The sequence below is a fragment of the Leptonotus elevatus genome, chromosome 3 (genome assembly GCF_054856555.1).
Source record: "Leptonotus elevatus isolate MCC_2025b chromosome 3, RoL_Lele_1.0, whole genome shotgun sequence".
NCBI lineage: Eukaryota > Metazoa > Chordata > Actinopteri > Syngnathiformes > Syngnathidae > Leptonotus > Leptonotus elevatus.
In genome coordinates, this window is record NC_141241.1 from 10316155 (window position 1) to 10338126 (window position 21972).

Genomic DNA, 21972 nt, shown 5'->3' on the forward strand with positions numbered 1-21972 from the left:
AAATTAGCTCATACTAATGCATGCACACATTGACTCGGTTCACGAGCATATTACGTTCCCCTTCATCTGACCATTAGCGTGGATTTTAAACATAGAAGGGCCAAAACATGCCTTGTGAAAATTAACAATTAAAAATTAGCCACCAGAAGGTGCTAGAACTGCACAAATGAAAATGTTAACAAATGTGCTGCTTTTAATATCGTGACATGACGATGACGTTATTGTGGCAGTTTTAATATCGTGATATCATGATATTGCCGTTATCGTTACATCCCTACCTTCCGTTCACGGCACAATTAATGGAGTCAAAGGCCAAAACCACACCAAAGAAAGCAACAGTCGTTAAAACCCTGATATATACGTACGATGTTTCATTACAATAATCCTAAATTGTGGATCAGATCATGATGTTAATATCTGTAAATAAAAGCTGACTTCAGAAATCTAACTTGGTTGCTTTGAGACGAAATTTGAGTTATGAGCAGACTTCAGATAGGCTGCCACTTGAGTGAAGTTGAAAAAAGAAGAGCGACACTCACTGATGCATTTTCAGCCATTTGTGCAAAGATATAGACAGTCAAACACACAAATACAAAATGAGAAAGCTCATTTTGTAGCTACAGTGGACCAAACTCACATCCTGACATCACTCATTTAGGCCACACACCCCTTAAAGGCACACATCCAACACTAAAGTTGTGTTTTTGTGACTAAATTTGTCCCAAACTACAGTAATGCATAAAATCAGTTCATTTCTTTATATTCTGTTTTAGGGGTGCTGGAACTGATTCATGGCATTTGAGTTATTTTCAATGACTAGCATTGATTGTAAATCATAGATAAGTAAATTGACTTACAAGCTTGGTCAAACAAATAAATCAAAATCATAAGTAAACCATAACATAATGAATCATTCTTCTAACTGCATGATATGGCATGCAAGCCATTGGATGAACCCTGTCTTCTCGGGCTTTTTAAAATATTTTCAAGAGTTATACGAAAGTTAAGTATTACTGAAGAAAAAGCCAAGAGGTTGAGGCCCTTCCAAAAGTGCCTGACAAACCAGACCGTCTCCACTGGGAGCATGTCACTGCGTATAACAAAAGGGCACTAATGGGGGCTCTTCCCGAATTCTAATTGCAGCGAGAGGTCATTGCGAGTCTTCTTGAGGCCATTTTCGTATTGACCCGCCAAGATAACTTGGAAGCATGGACAACACAATGTATTTTTGATGAGGTGAGCGCAAACCAGCCATTAGGCAAGCCCATCGCTCATTGGCAGTGATGAAAAAAAAAGCAATGACTGCGCTGACATTTCACCTCAGCTCCTTCAAGCACCTCGGGTCACTTTTAATATCTTCCGGCTTGGATGAAGAACAAACCCTAAAGGTCTGAAGAAGTGATAATGATGAGAATATTTTTTCGGTTTTACTTTGGCGATGATTTTTGACTTAATAAAGTGCAGTTGAACTTCAGTTTTTATGTTACCTAATTTTCGGTTTTCCATATTTTTTTCCCCGTCTAAATCTGACTCCTCCCTTTCTGCCCTGCATCGCTCAGGCAACATCTGCGTAACATCATGCCAAAATTCAGACCTTCAAAATCAAAGCATTCAGGATAATAAATCAACAATTACACACAATTGAGAGGATTTTTAACTCATTCACTCCCAGCCATTTTCACTGAAGCAACCCCCTTCGCTCCCGGCTGTTTTACTGGATTTGGACTGATTTTGCAAGATCCACGGAATATTGTATTCTATTGCTATAAAAACATGGAACCTACCAAAAGAAAGATTAAAGTCTCTTCTTTCATCAGGAAAAGAAGTATATTTCTATCTGTTTCTGTTTTGCAGCAATTAGCATTAGCATATAGCTAGGTTTCATCATTATTCACAAACCTGTGAAAAGAGCTCGGAGCAACATGACCCTGGCTGATCTCTTATACTCTGCTGCCACATGCTGGCTGTTTTCTGTAATAAATAGTAAACTAGACTTCTTCATGCTCTAGCATAAACAACTAAACAAACAAACAAACGACGTATAAGTGAAGGACAAAGTATTAAAAAAACGTATTTATACATTTTTGGGTTTGAATGAGTTAACAATCAATTAAAGGACTGTTATGCCGGTATTTAAAGAGGGCTTGAGTGATTTCAACGATTTGGCAGTTCAAAGCCATTGAGAATTTGTATGCCACTTAAGAGGAGTTTTTGTTGTTTTTAATATTTGTTCAAACTCAAGGGTATCCGACAGTAATTGTGACTCCAAAAAGAGCAGATGGGAAATCAGGGTTCTTGAAGACACGATTAATCAACAATTGCACATGATTGCAGTAATTCTTAATGATTAATTAATAGAATTGTTGTGCTCATGCCTCACACGCAGGTCTCCTTTTGTTGCCAAGCATTACGGTGGTTCAAACTCAAAATGTTCATGTGGTTTTGGAGACATAATATTTCCAAAAATATTGGTTGAGCTCCAATTTATTTTTTAAACTCGGGGTGATTAATTTTACGGATTCAGCTGTAATTGTGACTATTACAGCACTTCCTGGAAGCGACAGATGGGAAATTGGGTGTCCAACTATATGACTACATACCACTTATCGCATCCATTCACCAAGCATTTGCGCTACTTTTTCATTTGTATGACCACATGGTGCAGTGGTTTGTAGCCCGTGTTTTCAAAGTGTATTCTGGGATAAATATCCAGCTACTATATCATCCCAAATCAAAACGGGTTGAAAATGTAGGGTAATGAAATGGCCACAGGCCTCAATGACTAACATCCTGCTCAACACTGAAGGCTGTAGGCTCCCTATCTCATACGCTCGTGTGATATATCACCACAACCAATCCCCCGCTGAATTGCTCCATCTGTACTTTTTCATATGGAAGCCGTGGTGGCGGCTCATTAAAAGTGTATCACGGCCAATGTGGAAAACACTCACGGCACGCCACGAGAGAGTCGCGATGAAGCTCCTGTGTCCATCGCGACGGATGAGTGTCATGCTGCGTGACGTGGCTTTTAATGTGAGTTACTGCATGTCAACATTGTGCATGTAAACTTTTGGAGGGTCAGACATAGGTTAGCAAATAAATACAATGGTCTCTCCAAAGTCAAAGAGCGAAAGCTCTTTAAATGTAAGAGTTCTTGAGAAAAATAAGGCTTAATTGTCATTTGGATTGAACTGTCAAAATGTGTGATTTGCTTTGCAATACCTAATTTTAGCTGACATCAAAAGATTACTGCATTATTTTACTTTTGATTCTTTCTTCTTTTTTTGTGTGTGGCTTTTTTGGCCGACTCTTTTTCATATGACCACAACTCCGACATTGTTGTCGGATGTTGTGAGAGAAGTTGCTATGAAATATACCGTGTGTATTATTTAGCACCATATAGTGGTGAACTTAAAATGTATTTTAAAAATCCAATAGTATGCAAATAGTATTTTCTATCACATCAACCTACATTTTTTATACAATCGTAGGTCTAATAATTGCTAATTATATTACTTAGAAGAGGCTAACATGTTTGACCACCGTCTTTCCGCTACAGATACTTGAACTTTGTAAACATAGTTAGCCTCTGGTGGTGCTTTCAGCTAATATCGGATACAATGGGTTGACCGCCGCTTATCTTTCACAGCTGGGGCCTGCAGGTGTTCTGAGTTCTGTAATTCGGGCTCCCGCCGCTTGTCTCCCTCTGCTTTGCTCTTGCTATCTTCTCCCGCTAGCCACTCGTTAGCTGCTCTAGCTAGTTCTTGCTAGCCACTATTGCTCGCCGCTTCCTGCTTGCTACGCTGCTCACTCGCTTGACCACTCCAAATAATAATTGGTAGTGATTGTGGTAGCCCTACGAAGTGTGGTTTAAAAATATCCATCCATCCATTTTCTTAACCGCTTAATCCTACTAGGGTCGCGGGGGGGGGGGTTACTGGAGTCTATCCCCGCCGACTCACCCTGAACTGGTTGCCAGCCAATCGCTGGGCAAATAATAATTTGTAGTAATTGTGGTAGCCTTGCGAAGTGTGGTTTCAAAATAGTTGCATTCTATTATTTCACTACGAGATGGCACTAAATAAGCATATAGGGCCTAAATTCGTCATTTCACAAGCAATCCTCTGATGAGCAATGCAACGTGTACACGAATTTGCTCTGGATGTCATTATTTTACATGCAATTTAAAGTGAGTTTGTTTTAAAAATAAATCAAACACAAACGTGCTGAATAAGAGACACATTCAACTACACATATGAAAAGGATTAACGTCCTTATAACTTCATTAACGGCACCACACAATGCCTTCTGTGAAGAATGCAGAATAGGTAGATATAACACGCCCGGAACTCACATGGGCAAAGTGTTGCCGTGTTTCATTTGCATTCATGTTATTTTTTGGGACAATATATTGCACCACAATTTAGGACTGGCCCACAAATAGCAAAAATCTGTGTATAATTGACAGCATTTTGTTTTTAAATTATATACAATGATTTTACCGATCTGGTAATATATTTTCCTCCATTTGGCCCCTGAGCGAATATGAGTTTGACACCCCTGCCTTAGAGTCTTACTGCCAAAACAGTCTGGCCCATGTGTTTTGAACATGACATGTGACATAAAGGGTTGAGTTTTAAATTTGGAGGTGTAATAACAGAGCGAATAGGAATGGCAGCATCAACATACAGTATTCCCATTAATCCGCTGACTGATGCTGTTAATTTGTTTGTTTTTTCAAAGGACTGAAAATCCATGTTTGTGTTCTGTTTAATTCAAACTCTTGCTGGCAGATTTATTTTGTTGAATTTATTGAGTCATTAGCCTTGATTATACTTCTGCAATGAGCCGCAGAGAAATGTGGAAAGCAGACGATGGCGTCATGTTGAAATATAGGCCGTGATAATGTACAGTACGTGATGTCAAAGCTTTGATCTAAAACATGAAGAAGGGATGGAATCACGGAGAAATCCAAAGATGTAAAGGGATAGGAAATATATTCAATAGAAGGCTATTCATGTATAAATTATTCAGCGCTTGGCTATAAAATTAAAAACGGGTGAGCTCTGTTGTTATCGTGCAATAAACACAATTTCCCCTCTGTGATAAAGTGATTGGTCGCTTCAGTATTCAGTTTTTACAGGTCACACAATCAGCGATAAATACCCGCATATACAGCAAACCATTTGTCGTCGTTGGTGAATCCCGCAACTGAAAGGATGCGGTAATCTGAAAACATCCAAAGCAATTACATTTAAACGGAACTCCCACGCACACTGTAATTTACAGGCGCATCCATCATCTTCAGTCCGCTGAACAAAACGCATCGCAACTAGTAACCAGCTCAGAATTTACATTAGCGGCGACACGTTGCATATCTTCTAAAGTGGAACCACCTCTGAAGCCTCTTTTACGCCACAAAATGGCTGCTTCACAACTGTAATATAGTAATGACCTTATTTTATATTTGTGCAAAAGCATTTTAAGAATAAAACTGGTATATTACAATCAATGTAAAAGAAAGTGCAGTTGAAAACAAAATGAAAAGAACAATAATGGAAGAATTAAGTGAAAAAATGGAAAGAACTTCAAATACGTCTCATAGCTCCCTCGGAGAGCGTTCACATGTCAGAATCTACTGGAATGGTAATTGCTTTTCCACATAACATACAAACATCTTTAATATTCATTTCTACAACTGTTTAAAGGCTTCCATGCCTGCAGATACGATGACATCCAGCGCACATAACAACGGAGTGCAGTATCTATGCGCCTCAATCACCACGTGCGCCACACCTGGTTTACTCTTACTTTTGTCAGGTACTGCCAATTGTCAGGCGCTGTCTGTAATACGTCGTCGGTCCACCCAGCGAGGTGTAGCGTGGTCTGCTAAACTCCAAATTGCGGTAAACTAGACTTGCCCTGGCACAAAGACGTGCCACTTTTTACGCTGAGCGCATGTGCGCATGTGCGCCTGTCTACGGAAAACGGACCCTGCAATTTTATTACCAGATTCAAGAATTTGTTCTCAGCATTGTGTAATTTTGCTCCCCAAAATAAATAAATGCGTTCAATTTTTTTATGTTTTAAGTGTCCCAAAGACGTATTTATACATTTTTTATGCTAGAGCATACGGAAGGCTTTGATGCAGCCTCTCAACTACAAAGAACGGTTGAAGAAATGGTAGTTATTACACAAACGGCCAGCAGGTGGCAGCAGAGTATACGAGATCAACCAGGGCCATGTTGCAAACAAGCTGTTTTCCCCACAGTTTAAAACAGATGTGTGAATAATGATGAAACTTAACTATATTCTAATGCTAATTGCTGCAAAACGGAAACGGATAGAAATTTTCTTTTTTCTCTGATGAAAGAAAATACGCTAATCTTTCTTTTGGTAGGTTCCATGTTTTTATAGCAATAGAACACAATATTCTGTGGGCCTTGCAAAATCAGTCAAAATCCAGTAAAACAGCCAGGAGTGATTGCTTTTGTGAAAATGGCTGGGAGTGAATGAGCTAATAAATACAGTACAGTGGAACCTCGGCGTTTGAACGTCTTGGAACTCGTACAATTCGAATTTCAACAAAAAAATCTGAGTAAAAAATGCCTTGGAGTTTGAACTCATTTTCAGAGTTTGAACACCAAAGCAAAGCAAGCTTAGCTGAACATACCTTGAAAACGGGTAGCCGTGTGAAGCAGAGCGAAGCTGAGTAATGCCGAATGCTCACGTTGCGGTTTCAGTCAGATCGTGAATACCCCCGGAGGTGCTCCATACTCGCGAGTGCATTTTGATTTTTCCACCACAATTTTTTTCGCCATACGAACCACAGTGGAATTAGGAAGGAGATTATCGCGCAGTTGTAACTACCGTGACTACTTTTGTAAATACTGGCACGAGGACCTCCCTTGGCTTAATAGTCTAACAATATGCCCAGTGTAAAATACACAAACTCAGCACTGAACTAAAGCTAGCATAAACATAGCATTTATCGTCCACTGATGCCATCACACAACAACAAAAAAGGTAAGGTATTTTTATTGTTTAAATACTGTACTGTAAATGTAAAAAAACATGAATAGAAATTAAAATAGGAATTTTCAGTTTTTGGAGCTTCGGAACGGATTAATTGCATTTACTATGGAATATATATATATATATTTTACTTATGTTCAAACTCTGAGGTACCACTGTACGTCTAAAAGCGGAATTTTTTTGTGACCCAGAAGTGACTGCCTAATGTTACACTTCATACGTCCGTGCAAGAATGTCATTGATAACCTGTCCAGTGACGGAAAATTGCTGGATCAACTGTGTGACCCCCATTCCAGAACAAGCTTGCTTTTACAGGACATGTAAAAGAGTCTCTCAAATTATGTGAGGGTTCAAATTTCAACACAGATTATAAAACATAATCCATCACAACATTTAATCCCATGGTGTTTTTGTACTGTTAACATGCACTTGTAGTTTAACACGAATCTCTGTTTAATCACCAATCTCTTCTCCTCTTTACTTTGTTCAGGATGTCCTCTAAATTTTACCCTCCCCCCCCCCACCCTCCACCCTCTTCAACCTCTCTAAGAAGCTAGAGTACCTTTAAGTGTGCCGTTTGCCAAGCCCTATAAACAAGCGTAATAGAATTGCAGCGGGGTTGAGCCGCGACAGCTAACTGCATCTCCCATCGCCTTCCCCCCAGCCGAGCACTAACAAGCGCAGCAGCATCTTTGTGAATCCATAACGAGTCGCACCAATATGGGTCATCTCTGCTGTGTCTCGACACACCTCCTTTCCACTTATTTTTTTTTATCTTGATGCAATTCAGATTTTGGACAGCGCGCACCACATTCTATTACTGACCTACAGTGGTGACTTCAGGATGGTGAATATAGGCTACATCAGGAGGAAAAAAAAAATGTCTGAAAATGAGATTACATGTCAGGGTGCTCTGACACTACCACTCTTCAGTCTATTTAATTAATAGGGAGTGTTATATAAACAGGGTAATTGAACTTGGGTGTAGCCCTAACCAACAAGTATGGTTACAAGCAAACTAGCCGCACTTTGATTATGATAAGGAAATAATCCGGGTTTAACACCTAAATGTCATTATGGTGATGAAACTACAGGTACTACACAGATGAAGTTTAAAGAGTAGTTTCTGGTCTATAAGGCGTAACTGACTAAGTGACTATAAGCCGCGCTAGCTACATTTGGGGAATACTCGAGTTTGTGACGCATATAAGCCGCACCCGACTGTAAGACGCAGGTGTTTTAATGTTACCGCACCGGGTTCCCGCTACTTTCGCTTCCCTAATGAGGGTGCAAATGGTCTCACTCTTGTTCTGTCTCTCCTACTGCATTTGGGCTCACTTGGTTTGTTTTGCTCTGGCTGACGCTCCTGTGCTTCCTTTATAGTGTGCCCCTTGTGATCTGATGGATAAGATGCACCTTTGTATAAACCGCAGGGTCGAATGCACGTTAAAAAAGTAGTGGCTTATAGTCCAGAAATTACTGTACTTTGCTAGGTAAGTAGATTTAGCGTCTATGTAGCGACTTACTGCTGAGCAGCCAAGACGGCGACTTCCCCCGACAGTCCAAGCTAAGACAAATTCTTGGCCTTTATGGTTCGAGAACCATAGTGGTGAGCCCTAGTGCCTCACAAGCATTTTATAGTTCAACTCTTTGTTGGGTCATCGCTATGTTGTCATCATGCTTCTGGTCACTCAAAACTAAGTATACAGTATGTGTATATGTACGTCTTTTTCATTTTCAATTTAACGTTTTGAATTTTGTTTTGTAAACTTTTATTATTTTCATTTTTATGTAATGTTTGGGAGTAACACTAATCACGACTGATTGCCATTTTGTGCGATTCAACATTGCTGTTATTTTGGCTTTTTCCACAAATGTTAGCTGCTAAACTGGCCTCATCAGTGGGGTTTTACGAATTTACTGAAAATATGCAAAACGAACTTGCGACTTATGCTCGTTTTCATCTGTTCTTCTTTTGCGAATATTGAGAGGGGATTCCATCACTATTAGGTGGCGGTATACACCATAAAGATGGGATCCACCAGTAATTTAAAGGAAGAAGAAGAAGACCAGGAAGTGACTGCACCGTGCGATGACGTCGTATGAGTTTCCTTTTGAAATTCTTAATAAACCGTAGCGGGGTTTTTTCATTTTTCCATCTAAAATTGCATGAATATTCACTTTTTTAATTAAAAAAGATTTCTGTTTCGTTCCCCCCCCCCCCAAACATACCTTTACTTTATCGTCCGGCATTGCTTTGTGACTATAAACGTACGTGTGACGTAATATCCGGTCAAAACGTGAAACGTGTACCCGGTCAGCAATTATTTGCAAAAAAAAATCATTTTTTCTATACGCTTCAAACGGCCTTTTTTTTTTCTAGCATTTTCATTCATTTTTATTTTCTCCTTTCTTGAAAATTCAAATACAAATGGGTGGATGGAAACCTCACTATTGAGTTGGAACAAAAAGTTTGGGTAGATCTTTTTTTCTGATGCAGTTACCTGTGAACTTTTGAATAAATAGTATAAATCTGAGAGAGAGAGAGAGAGAGAGAGAGAGAGAGAGAGAGAGAGAGAGAGAGAGAGAGAGATGACCAAAGTCCAAAAGAAAGAAAGATAGTCCTGAGCATGGAGGGTAAGATTAACACATTTTCATTCAGGCCTCGGTTGTAACTTTTAGGACTTCACTGTGTACAAATAACCCCAGGAGGTACGTGGAAAAATGGTGACTTACAATTGAAGTATCTCTGAGTGCACTGACTGGTGTCCTCGTGTCCACTCAGCCTCATCCTTAAGAATCCCAGAATGTCATCAACGCAAATGAATAAGTCACAATTTAATTCTTTGTTGTCGAGTGACAGCTTTTACTGTGGCTTTTTAGAGAAGATTCCCGTCCAGCGAAGAGGCACTGATATTGGCATAAAGGACCGCGTGGCAGACGGCATTTTAATGTCCATTATGCAAATAGCACATGAGACCAATTAATTAAAAACATGACATCAAGTGGACAGGAGGAGGATCTTCCAGTGCATTTGCATATCGTTTAATAAAAATGACTTAACATTCATTGAGATGGCACGATGGCGCATTTGTTTCATTTCTTATTCATTAGATAGACATTAAGAAAGGAAACCATTTAATGTTATCTGGCAAAGAATTGGTGTCAATGAAGCATTGTCAACCTCACGATCAGAGAACACTCAGATCCAGTCTGATGATGTTTGTTTTTTTGTTGAACTCCTCAAGAGAAGTCGTTAGTGGTTTCACATATTTACGGAGGACTGGGGGTGGTGCGTGGGAGGGAGCTGAATTCTGGGCAAAGGAGAACGATGGAGGATTGTTGGGACGAAAGTGCCAGTGGAAGTATAAAAATGTCCTGTGATCTGAGGCTGAATTATTCAGCTCGACCCTGATGCCACTCATTTATCGCTTTGGGCAAAAGGTCTTGGCTCGGTTCTCCAGTTTGGAATCTTGAGGAAATGTTTTGATTAAATTTCCTTGCTCGATCACAGAGAGAATTAACAATGAATGTATCCATTTTTATTTTAATATTAGCATTTTTTTTATGAACAAACTATCAACACTCTAGTATTATTTCACAAGTAATATCTGTATATTGCTTATTTTGGTGTAGACAAAGGCTTGCCTGACAAGTTTTGACAGATTCATCTCAGAGAATAGCATAAAAGCATAAACAAAAAAAAAACGTTCTACTTTGCCAAACAGATAACTCCAAAAGGAAAATCATCAAAATGTATCACTAAATGCAGTTAAGTGTCAATTGTGGCTTTCAAATAAGTGCATTTTGCTTGCTGTGATCAATATCGACACATGGAGAGAGTGCTTGGGGCCATTATTGCCGCCCACTGCTTGTCACTGACTCATCACGCTCTGTGTCAAGGTAGCCAGCAGTCTCCATCCTTTCTTGCTCCACTAGAGACAGTCAGCCATGTCCAAAGGAGGGATACATTTAATTCAAGAGACAAAGTACGTAATGCCAGCTGAAAATGAGGACTTCATTCGGGGAATGGGGGTAGTCTAAATGCCCGGGAAACATGAATCTGGATTGGATGGCTGCGTAGGTGAAGATGGTGTTCAAGTATAATTAAAAAAAAGAACACCACAAGCACACACTTGTGTTTATATGCTTTATGCGTGTATAAATATCACACATGTAGGCGCGATAACCACATTATCATGAATAAATTATGCTTCCCATATATGGTAGCAAGGCATCTAAATGTGCCTCAAGATAATATACATGCATTAATGTAACACGAGATTTGTTTTTGCTTTGTCTTTTACAATGCGACCACAATACTGTAAATGTTTTTTTGGTTTTTTTTACAACCAATGCTCACCTGCAATTCTGTCGAATTGGTGAAGTACAATAAGACTACGTTGATAAAATATTGCAATGTAAAATTGAGCTACATAGAGCTATTAAGGAAATAGCAAGGTTTTGACAGAATGAGACCCCGCCTTTTCCCTCAATTAAGGAATGTGACACAAGGCTTGGCTTGTTTTGCAAATTAGCCCCATTGTTAATGCTGAGTACAATCTTGGTATCGCAATAATAGGCGGACAGTCATAACAATAATAAACAAATTACATTTAAAAATTGAGCAGTCTTCATTCGTGAAGTAAACAACTCCCTGCTTTTCTATGCCACAGTGGTTCTTGCTATGTCTCATTTATACAAATGAGCATTTCTACTTTTGTATGCATTTGTTATCTTTATAACAAATTAAAATTAGGTTGATGAAATGTAAAAATGAGCTGTGTTTATTTTTTATTTTATTTCTTATTTATTTATTTTATTTTAAGGCAACCACACACGTATGATCGACACCTTATGTGCCTTGTCTCTTATGCAAATTAACCTCATGGTTACTAGATCTGCACACAAACATGTTCAGGTTGCTCAGTTCAATCCGGCTAGGTCGATAATAAATCAACATCAATGATAAAAATGTTGACACATTTAACTAATTCACTCCCAGCCATTTTCACTGAACCAACCCCCTTTCGCTCCCGGCTGTTGTACTGGGTTTTGACTGATTTTGCAAGGATAAATCTGCTAAAACCAGTGGGGAAAAGAGCTTGTTGCAACATGGCCCTGGTTGATCTCTTATACTCTGCTGCCACCTGCCGGCCGTTTTTGTAATAACTACCATTGCTTCAAGCGTTCTCTTAAGTTCAGAGGCTCTATCAAAGCCTTTTGCATGCTCTAGCACAGTGGTGGGCAAACTCGGTCCTCAGGTTTTGGAGGTTTCCCTGCTGCAACACAGCTGATTCTAATCAACAGAATCGTTACCAAGCTTATGCAGAGCTTGCTGATGAGCTGATCATATATCAGCTGTGTTGGATACGGGAAACATCCAAAACCTGCAGGACCCCGGCCCTCGAGGGCCGAGTGTGCCCACCCCTGCTCTAGCATAAAAAAAACAACAACATATAAATATGTTTTTGGGACCATGGTAATATTTAAAATAAAACGTATTTATACGTTTTGGGGAGAAAATGAGTAAAAGAACAGAACATCAAATGTACTTGGTCTCATATAAATTAGTTTTGTATACATAAAAATGCAAGAATATAACAGTTGATCAGAGGCCGACAATAATAATTGTTTTTTAAAGCAATGGGTCATTTATGAAATGTTTTTCCACGATTAAGGAATGTGAAAAGTATTTGCTTTGTTGACATTTTTTCCCGAGTCATGAAAGGGTAAAAAGTACTTTTACTTTTCTTTAGTGTGATGTTATTTCACGTTAAAAACGTTTTTGAAGAATGCCTCTTTTTAAGTGAAGGGGAAAAAATGGACTAAAATTGGAAATCAGATTCTGTTTAACAAACTCGAGTGGAACCTTTTGCGGCATATTTTTTTCTTTTACTAGCACGCCTGTCCCCATAGGACGTGCTTCTTCTTTTAAAAGGACAACATCATTATTTCAAATGGCTGTTGCACACTCCCGTACATCCGGGAACCCATTTTGAGGACCACTGTTTGCAGAGAACACAATTTCCATGACTTTATCTCGTTCTCTTGTTCTCTATGGGAGAAATTGGTGTGATGAATTGAGAAACCAGGATAAAATCACAAATTACAATTTTTACAAAAGGAATCACCAACAATCCAAATTTACTCTTTTTTTTCTTTTCTTTTTTTTACCTTTCAACCTGTGTGTCATGTTAGTAAAAATAGACAAACACATCAGCGTTACCCCCCCAGTCTCTGTTTTGCACTGCATAGAGGACAGGCTGTTGTGATGTTGCAGCTTGATGTGGCGGCGGCGAAGTGTCCTCATTGACAGGCATAACAAAACAAAATGCACATTTGTGGCGTACGTCTGAGACTACAGGTGAGGAGTCAGCAGGGGAATTGGCAACTTGGGGGATGGGGCGCAAGTCAAACATTGGTTCATTTACATAGCCCACAAAGTTACACAAAGGTTGTCGGAGATGCCTTTAACGCACTTTGAAGAACTGCACGGCAGGCAGTTTTTATGAAAGCGAGCTTTCATGCCATTCTTTGCATGCAAGCGTAACATCTGCTACGTCTCGCTCGCTCTTCGTCACATGTCGGCAAAGCTAACAAGCTCCGCGGGTAGCCAAGAGTGCCTCACGGTGCGTGTTGTCTTTTTGAATGTGGTGTGTACAACACCTGAACGCACCGAGTAGACATGAGGGTCTCCCTGCGTGGTGCTAATGAGGGCGTAAATAATGCAAAGAATGGTAAAGGTGCAAAGGAGCATGTAACGGAAAAGTGCTGACTGGGTAGAGTTGGCTGAAATGTATTTCTTTGGAAAAGTGGAGGGGATCTAGTGGTCTATAGGGGGAAGGCTTTTATTTATGTGACATGTTCACAAATCAGACCTGGACACAGACAGCAGAAAGCCTAGGAAAACTATTATTATAAATGATTGCTTCTGAAATGGAATTGTCTTTAATCATAAGGTATTTTAAAGAGAAATGTTACTATTTTAGTTGGATATAGTTACGTTGCATATCTAGAAAAGTGCTATAGAATTTAGCAGCAGTAGTCGTGGTAGTAGTCATTGTTACGCAACCCCGCTCCCTTACCATCTTTTCAACACTCACACTTAATAGGCAGAGATGGGCACTTCCGTCGGCCCATAATTGACGGATGCCCACCTTACGGCAAGTGCTTACTCATTTTTGGCAAGTGCTTTATAAAGCAAAGCCTAAAAAAAACACACAGACTGAGAATGACCGTCTGTACTGACCCAGACTGATGAAAGTAAACCTGCTCAGTAGTGATGAACAAATGAAGCTTCATGAAAGTTTCATGAAGCACTTGTGATATTTTGTGTCTCCTCTAGATGGCACTGTTGGTTTAAAGATGCAGTGGAAATGTAATCAATTTCCATTGCGCTTGCCTTTATATTTAAACCAAGCGCAAAATATTGCAAGTGGTTCGTGAAGCTTAATTTTCCTATCACTGGTGCTCAGTCCGTGCATGTATTTGCGGCTTTGCAGCATAAATCACTTGGCATTGACGGGCCGACGTAATGACGGAAGTGCTCATCTCTGCCATTTGGGCTGGGTTAAGTGATTTATTTATTTATTTATATATTGTGGGCCGCTAAAAAAAACTGGTGGGCCACAAATGGCCCCCGCGCTGAAGTTTGGACACGATGATTTTATAATACTGTGCATCCTTTTTTTTTCTTTTTTCTTTTTAGCACTCTCTACAATAATTTCATGTATTAAAATATAGGTGGCTCTATCTGACAGTATATTTTGACCTACAAAAATAATATTTTTGTTTCACTTAAACAATTACAACATGCTTTTTCTTGGAGAATTACAAAACAAGAATTGCAATTTATTATTATCATCAGTCAGCTGTATTTATTTAGTTGAAGTCCACATATAAATGAGAAAGAAATACCTATGCACCCGATTATGACTTTTACTACTGTGTGTGCATGGCAACTGAACTCATCTTTCAAACTGAAATGTTGTCAATTTACAAAAAAATAACCTGACTGGTGAAAAAACAAACACACAAACAAACATTCAGTCATATGCAGCTGCTCTTATTCCAAGTCCAACTTCTTGTGACTGAAGTTTGCATTTTTAAATATAACTATGCTGCAGCACGAACATTAAGAAAGACTCATATTATTTTTCTGTCGAAGAAGAAGAAGAGGAGGAGGAAGGAAGAAAAAGTGAGGACAGAAGTGGTACAGAGTTCCATTATGCATGGTTGCTGCAGGCAGCCCGTGATGACTTGGAAGTGCATGAAGGCCACAGCTGCGAGGAATATCAATAGGGAGACAACAGTGTGATTGTTTGACAGTGCGCCGGTTTTTACGTGGGAGGCTGCGTTGTAGAGAAGTTGATTTCCGACGCCTAACGCACATGGGTACACTCCAACGCACCTACGTCCGCGACACGATACAGCCCCAGTCTCATTCCTCACCCTTTATTAACCCATTTGTGGCCAAACTCCCCCCTGTAAAAACGACAGCCAACACTAATAGTCGCCATCATCTGTCACTCAGTCCAGGCCTGTTGCATTGCTCAAATGCTGCCCGCAGCCCACATCTCATCCCCTGCAACCGCTCCCACCACCCACGCCTCCTGCCCAGCTGTCTCACTGAACGGCCAATGATGAGATGTGACAGCCAAGGACAGCCCAGCGCTCTAACAGCCTTGGAATTGAGTCACCATGCAAAGTAGCTGCAAAGCCACAAGGAAACAGACAAGTCCATCAGTGTCTGTATGCGCTCACACTTGCGTGTGGCAATAAACGCTTATGCGGGAAAATATGTATTTGTTTTATGCGCCTCAATCAATGTATGATGGCTAGATTTAATGAAAGAGTCAAGTAGCAGGTTATGTTAATAATAATAATAATAATAATAATCAAAAATTTCACAATTTAAATCAGCTCCCATGTGTCTTAAAGAGGATATATAATGGAAAATATATTTTTCAATGGCTTGGATACAAAAAGTTGAGTCTCCACAGTGCTTGCCGACGCATCTATTGTGGAATGAAGCAGTCTCACCAACAAAATCTATTAACTGCCTGTTCTGTCTCCTAAAGCGCGACATAGGCCTATTGTTTATTTGTGGTTAAAGTTACATTCTATTGTGAAAAGTTAACTGGATGTTGTACGTGTTGTATTGTCTGTGTTCTGTGTGAAATGTATAGTCACGATGTTGTTGGTTGTAAATTTGTATCAGAGAGATGATGAAGTATGCTTACTTGCGATTAGCATGGAGTTAGCAATTAGCATCTAAGCTAACGCGATTAGAACATTAGCTCATGAACGGCAAACCTTAGCATGCTAGCTTAGCCTATTGTTTATCATATCACAGGCAAGTGGAGCACAGTATTTTGTTGTTTTACACCTTTGAGAACCATCAACAGGTGTTATTAAAGAAGTTATCTGTCTAGCTAGCGGGGACATAGCATGGGCAGAATACTGCCAGAGTCTCCTGTGTGTGAAGTCAACAACACGACTCACTTTCCAAATGTTGCATTGCTGTGGAAACAGGCCACTTATCCACCCATCCAAGGTTACGCCATTTCCAGTTTGTCAATTGACAAGCCCGCATTGACAAAAACGTAGCTAGTGAAATTTTGTTTCAGTCTCTAGCAGCTAACCTCACTCATTGCTGTAAACTAACATCAAAAGTCAATACACACTTCCAAACAATTGAAAGGCAGGGACCCTCACAGTGAGTTTGCCGTTAAATGAGCATGTACATTTCAGTAATACTCATTCAATTTAGAACCCCGCCTATGCAGAAGCATGATGGATTGGTGAAAAGATTAAACTTGCACTTAGATTTAAAAATGAAAAACAACAGGTCACAAATGTAATCAAGGGGAAAATCAGACCACAAACTGGGACAATTTAATGCAAGTCCCCAATAGGAGGTGACATAACAGACAATCTGACAGAGAACGCAGTAAATTAAGCGGATAAGGACACAGACATTTGTTTGTTTCCCCGTGTCCTAATGGGATTTGGCGTTGAATTTGCACTTGCTCAATATAGTGAGATTGTGTTACTTTTAAGCTGGCACACACTGGGATGCAGGGGAATTGATGATGCAGAGTTAAATGGCTAAATCCGCAAACATTTGCATATGCTTTCAGGACAATTTAAGCGGGCGTTTTATGCGACACTTAATTGGAGCCATGCGGAATTTAAAGCGAGAAGGATAGAAATGCACATCGATGGAATAGTTGGAATTGAGGAGGGCGGGGGGGAGAAACTAAATGCAAAGCATCCTCAGGCGACCCTCCACAGATGCCTATGCTGAGATATCTCCGAGGCTGGGATACTTCCAGACACGTTGCATGTTTGGAAGGACTTCATAAACTTGGTGAGCTGACGGCAATTGCTAGCCCCGCGAGGCGAAAAAACAAAAGCATGAGGGCCAGGGATGCTTGGCCTCGGTCGAGGCACCGAGACCTTAAGGGCTGAAACACCAAGCAGCAGACAATGATGTCCTTTAACCATCGCTATTCTCAAAGCCGATTAGAGTACGAGGGTAGGCCTAGGAGGACTAACTATATCATCCCTGTCCATGTGGAGACTGATTTTCTCAGACAGACCTCCAAACACAAAGTGACAGAGCTCCGAGGGATGCTGCTAAAATTACACCTGGCGCAACACACTTTGGGCAACTTTGCGGCCGTATAGAGCGGTTACCCTTCGAGAGGCTTGCGACGGGGGGGGGGGGGATTGCTTTATTGCCTCGATCAATCAGTCCATATATTGACATGTAAAAATGGTTCCCAACAAAAGCGCAGGCAGTGTCGTTTTTGGGTCAAATTGTCGGCAGGAAACGACAAGTTATTTAAGTCCTTGTCACACAAAATGACAAATGTGCACAATCAAGAGAATCGCAACTGAGGTAATAGCCAAGTTTTATATTTGAGTGGGATGAACTCATTTTTCACTGACACCTCTACTTGACTGTCACTCACGGATATAGCCATCCTCAAACAAAGGCGCATGTGGAAATACCCACAAATTCTTTCTGGCTGTTCATTTTGCCCAGCTAGCTGTAAATTCTTGTGAGCGGATCTGTCTAACTGATTGTCTCGCTGTCTGTTTGTTTATCTCATTTGTCTGTTCAATGTACAGTATCCATCGGAAAATACCAAATGAAATTTGAAAAAGTGAGGAGTATGAAATCATTGGATTTTATCTTCCTAAAGCTCATTTATGCTCCCCTATTTGAATAAAAATAGCTCATGTCCTTGTGGTTATACTTCCATTGTGTGGGAGTGAGCGCTTAGCAATTAATCGGCATACATTTCGTGAGAACAAAAATAACAAAGGTGGAAGTGGTAGTATTAACATTTAAAAAGAAGAAGCCAGAAATAGAAGCAATCACACTAAGGAATGCCCGTTATGATTTTTTCCAACACTTCAAATACTTTCACAAATTTCTTTTCTTTTTTTTTTTTTTCTTAAGAGCTCAGTGTTTTGTTCATTCGGAAATGTCATCATCATTGCTCTTTTATTTATTTATTTTTTATTTTTTATTTAATTTTTTATTTTTTATTTTTTATTTTTGTGTGTGTGTGTGTGGGTGAGTATGTGTATGTGTGTGCGTGCGTGCGTGCGTGCGTGCGTGCGTGCGTGCGTGCGTGCGTGCGTGTATTTGTTAGCTCCCCAGAAAACCTATTAGAAAAAAATCTCATACCGTTCACCTAAACCGAACTTTCACAAATTTCAACACAATGCCGTTTACTTACCATCAGGAGAAGTGAAGCCACTGGCGGCCATCTTATGTTGCCACTGGATAAACCCGCCTAATTTGAATTTCTTTGCTGTGTTTTCACATTACTTCCTTTGTCTTCGGCAAAAATGCCACTGTGTATGCGTATGGTTGTACCAATAAGTCTGGGAAAAGTGCTACATAAACATTTCATCACTAAGAATATGAATTTAGGTTTTGGTAATATAACTCCGAGTGCTACTCAAAGGTTCGTATGCATTATGCTGTCAGAATGATCAACAATCAAATTAAAGCAAACCCCATCAAGAAAAAATAGAACATAGAAACAGAAGTTGTTAGGAAAAGTGGCAACATAAGATGGTTAATGGTAATTCATTTATGTAGTGCTTTTCCACCTTACAAGGCCCTCAAAGCGCTTTACATTTGACTACTCAGTCACCTACCTCTTGCTCAAGGATACTTCAAAATGGTCACAATGGCACACGCCGCCCAAGATGGCTGCTCTTTGGCTTCAACCACGAAAGGCCTATTGATAGTCCATTCATATATAAGTCCGTGTCCAAAGGCCGAATTTGTCGGCGACGTGAAGTAACTCGACCATACGACCGCACGCCGTTGTCCAAATACTCACGTCATTCAAATCTGGCCTTTGTCTCCATGGAGACGAGCACTGAGCAAAGGCTCACTAGTAGCCTCCATTGCTCCGCTCTTCTTTACGCCATTCTTTTTCTACACTTAAAACATAGAGGCACCCGAAGGCACCCCACATTCGGACTTGGCAAGGTTACTTTAAAATGTAAGTAATCTTATAAACAGAGCTGGGCAAAACTGTCGTTACACCATGTACAGTATTTCTATGAGGCTTCACGTCATGAAGAACTCGTCGACAATGCGGAAGCACTCGCCGACAGAGGTGGGAAAAGTACTGACGTTCTCTATTTGAGTAAAAGTAAGTAAGTTGCTTGTGTAAAAAATAACTTTGGTAAAAGTAAAAGTACTCACTCAAATAATTACTCAAGTAAAAGTACAGGCTCTGAAACGTACTTGACGAGTAGTAGTAAAAAGTATTTTACCGCATGTTTCCTTCTCAATTTTAAAAGATATTAGCGAATGGAGCAAAAATGACCCTCATATTTACAGGTTGTTCGAATCTAGCCAATTGCACGTCATGTGATCGCGTATCGTAGAGCCAATCACAGGCAGGGATGTATGGGACCACGTGAAATGCTTCATATGATTGGCAGAGCCAGGATAAGTATTTTAATCGTTTTCATGCATTGAAAAACAAAAGTAACGACCTTGTTTGGAAAATGTATCAAGTAAAAAGTACATGTTAAAATGTAACATGTAACGGATAAAAGTAAAAAGTAGTCTAAAAACTAAATACTCAGAAAAGTACTAAGTATTTGTAATTGGTTACTTCCCATCTCTGCTCGCCGAAAGGTGGGAATCTGTCAATGACGGGCCGATACAACAACGGTTTTGCCCAGCTCTGCACTTAAGGACCGTCCAAATTCGCCACAATTTGAGCAGTCCACGGAGGTTCCTCGAGGGAGTCGTAATCTTCGAAGGACCCAGTCTCCGAATTCCAACACAGCTATAGTAAAACCTTTATTGTGATCAAAAAGTCTTCCAACGGTTGGTTGACTCTCGTCTTGTTGGGAAGTCTGTGTTCAAAGGAGGTATGTTTGTGTGAAAATATATGTTCATTGGTTGCTGAGCTACATGGTTTGAACAGGAGAACAAGAATAATCTGGATTGAGTATGATGTCTTCGAACTGCAGCGAAAATGCAAGTCAATGACATTCTCTCATGTGGAAGTAATTCAACAACTGTACTTGTCTGCAAGAAATGTTGCCTCTCTCTTGACATAACACAAGCCTCAATGCCCTCCAGCCATGTTGCCCATCCAGTTATTTCAAGCTCAGACAGGGATGATATACTGTCTATAAATTCTCACTGCGGGTCACTATACAACCAATTGTTACAGTAAATGACTAGTGGCCAGGTGCTGAGAGAAGGGTCAAAGTCAATAAGAACTGGGAAAAGGCATTGCTCGCCTGATAGCAGGGTAGTCGTCGTTGAGTAAAATTCACTCAGACATATATTTGATCCCTGGCAAAGGTCCTATTAAAGTCAACGTGCGTCCTCCACATTATAATAATCCCCGTATTTGCCTCCTTTCTAGTTTGCGGCAAAGTTCGCTTTAGCGCGTTCATCTCTTGTGAGAAATGATTTGCCTACTGACTGAAATCTATGTAATAGCAGTAATGTGAGGTATTCATAATAAAGTGTGTTTTGTTTTTAGTATGCAGGGCTCGATCGAAACTGCGACCAATTCACCCGCAAATGCGGCCAACTGTACAGCCTGTGCTAGTAAAAAAATTTTTTAATCCAGGCGCATGGCGTGAGTACATATTTTAATGAGTGGTGCAACGGTTTATCTTTGCGGTTCGGGTCATACATATAGTCCGCGGAACGGCAACTTGAAATTGACCCATGCAGCGGCTCACGCGACTGTCGACTTCAACGCAACGCCACTTTCCAAATTATATTTAATTGCCAATGAAGGACACTAAGAATGTTAATTAGTCTGTCATTGCATGATACGGCACAAGTCTCCGCCGTTAGCAACTAGCCGCTAACAGGAGCGTAAACATTGTCAGCGTTCGGCGAGCTGCATTCAAATACTGTCGGACATTTCAAACTCAGACAGAAAAAAAGTCCATCAATGCATTAACCGTTAATAAATGCAAATATCTAAACAATGTAGGCTTTCTATCAATCTATAAAATCTAGCATACATTAAGAAGAATGATGGGTGTGAAATCACTTTTTTTTTTACTTAATTATAATCAATGGTCGAACTAGTCACTTCTGTTTGTAATACCTAATCATCTACTAGGCTTGCATCCTCCATTCTAGTTAGTGTTTCAATGAATCGAAAATAAAGAATAAACCTGACTTTCTTATATATAATTCTTATAACATTTACCATCAAAAATAGGTGCACCTTTACAATAGTCCCCTTTAAACAGGCATTAAAGAAACATTGAACAAAGTAATGTTCACAAAAACAAAATCCTTTCCCCCCAAAATTATTTTAAAGTAATAAAAAATAATTGACCTATTTTCTTGCTGACAAATTATTATTACAGCAAATATTTTGCAGCTATTTGTTGTCAATCTTTGTC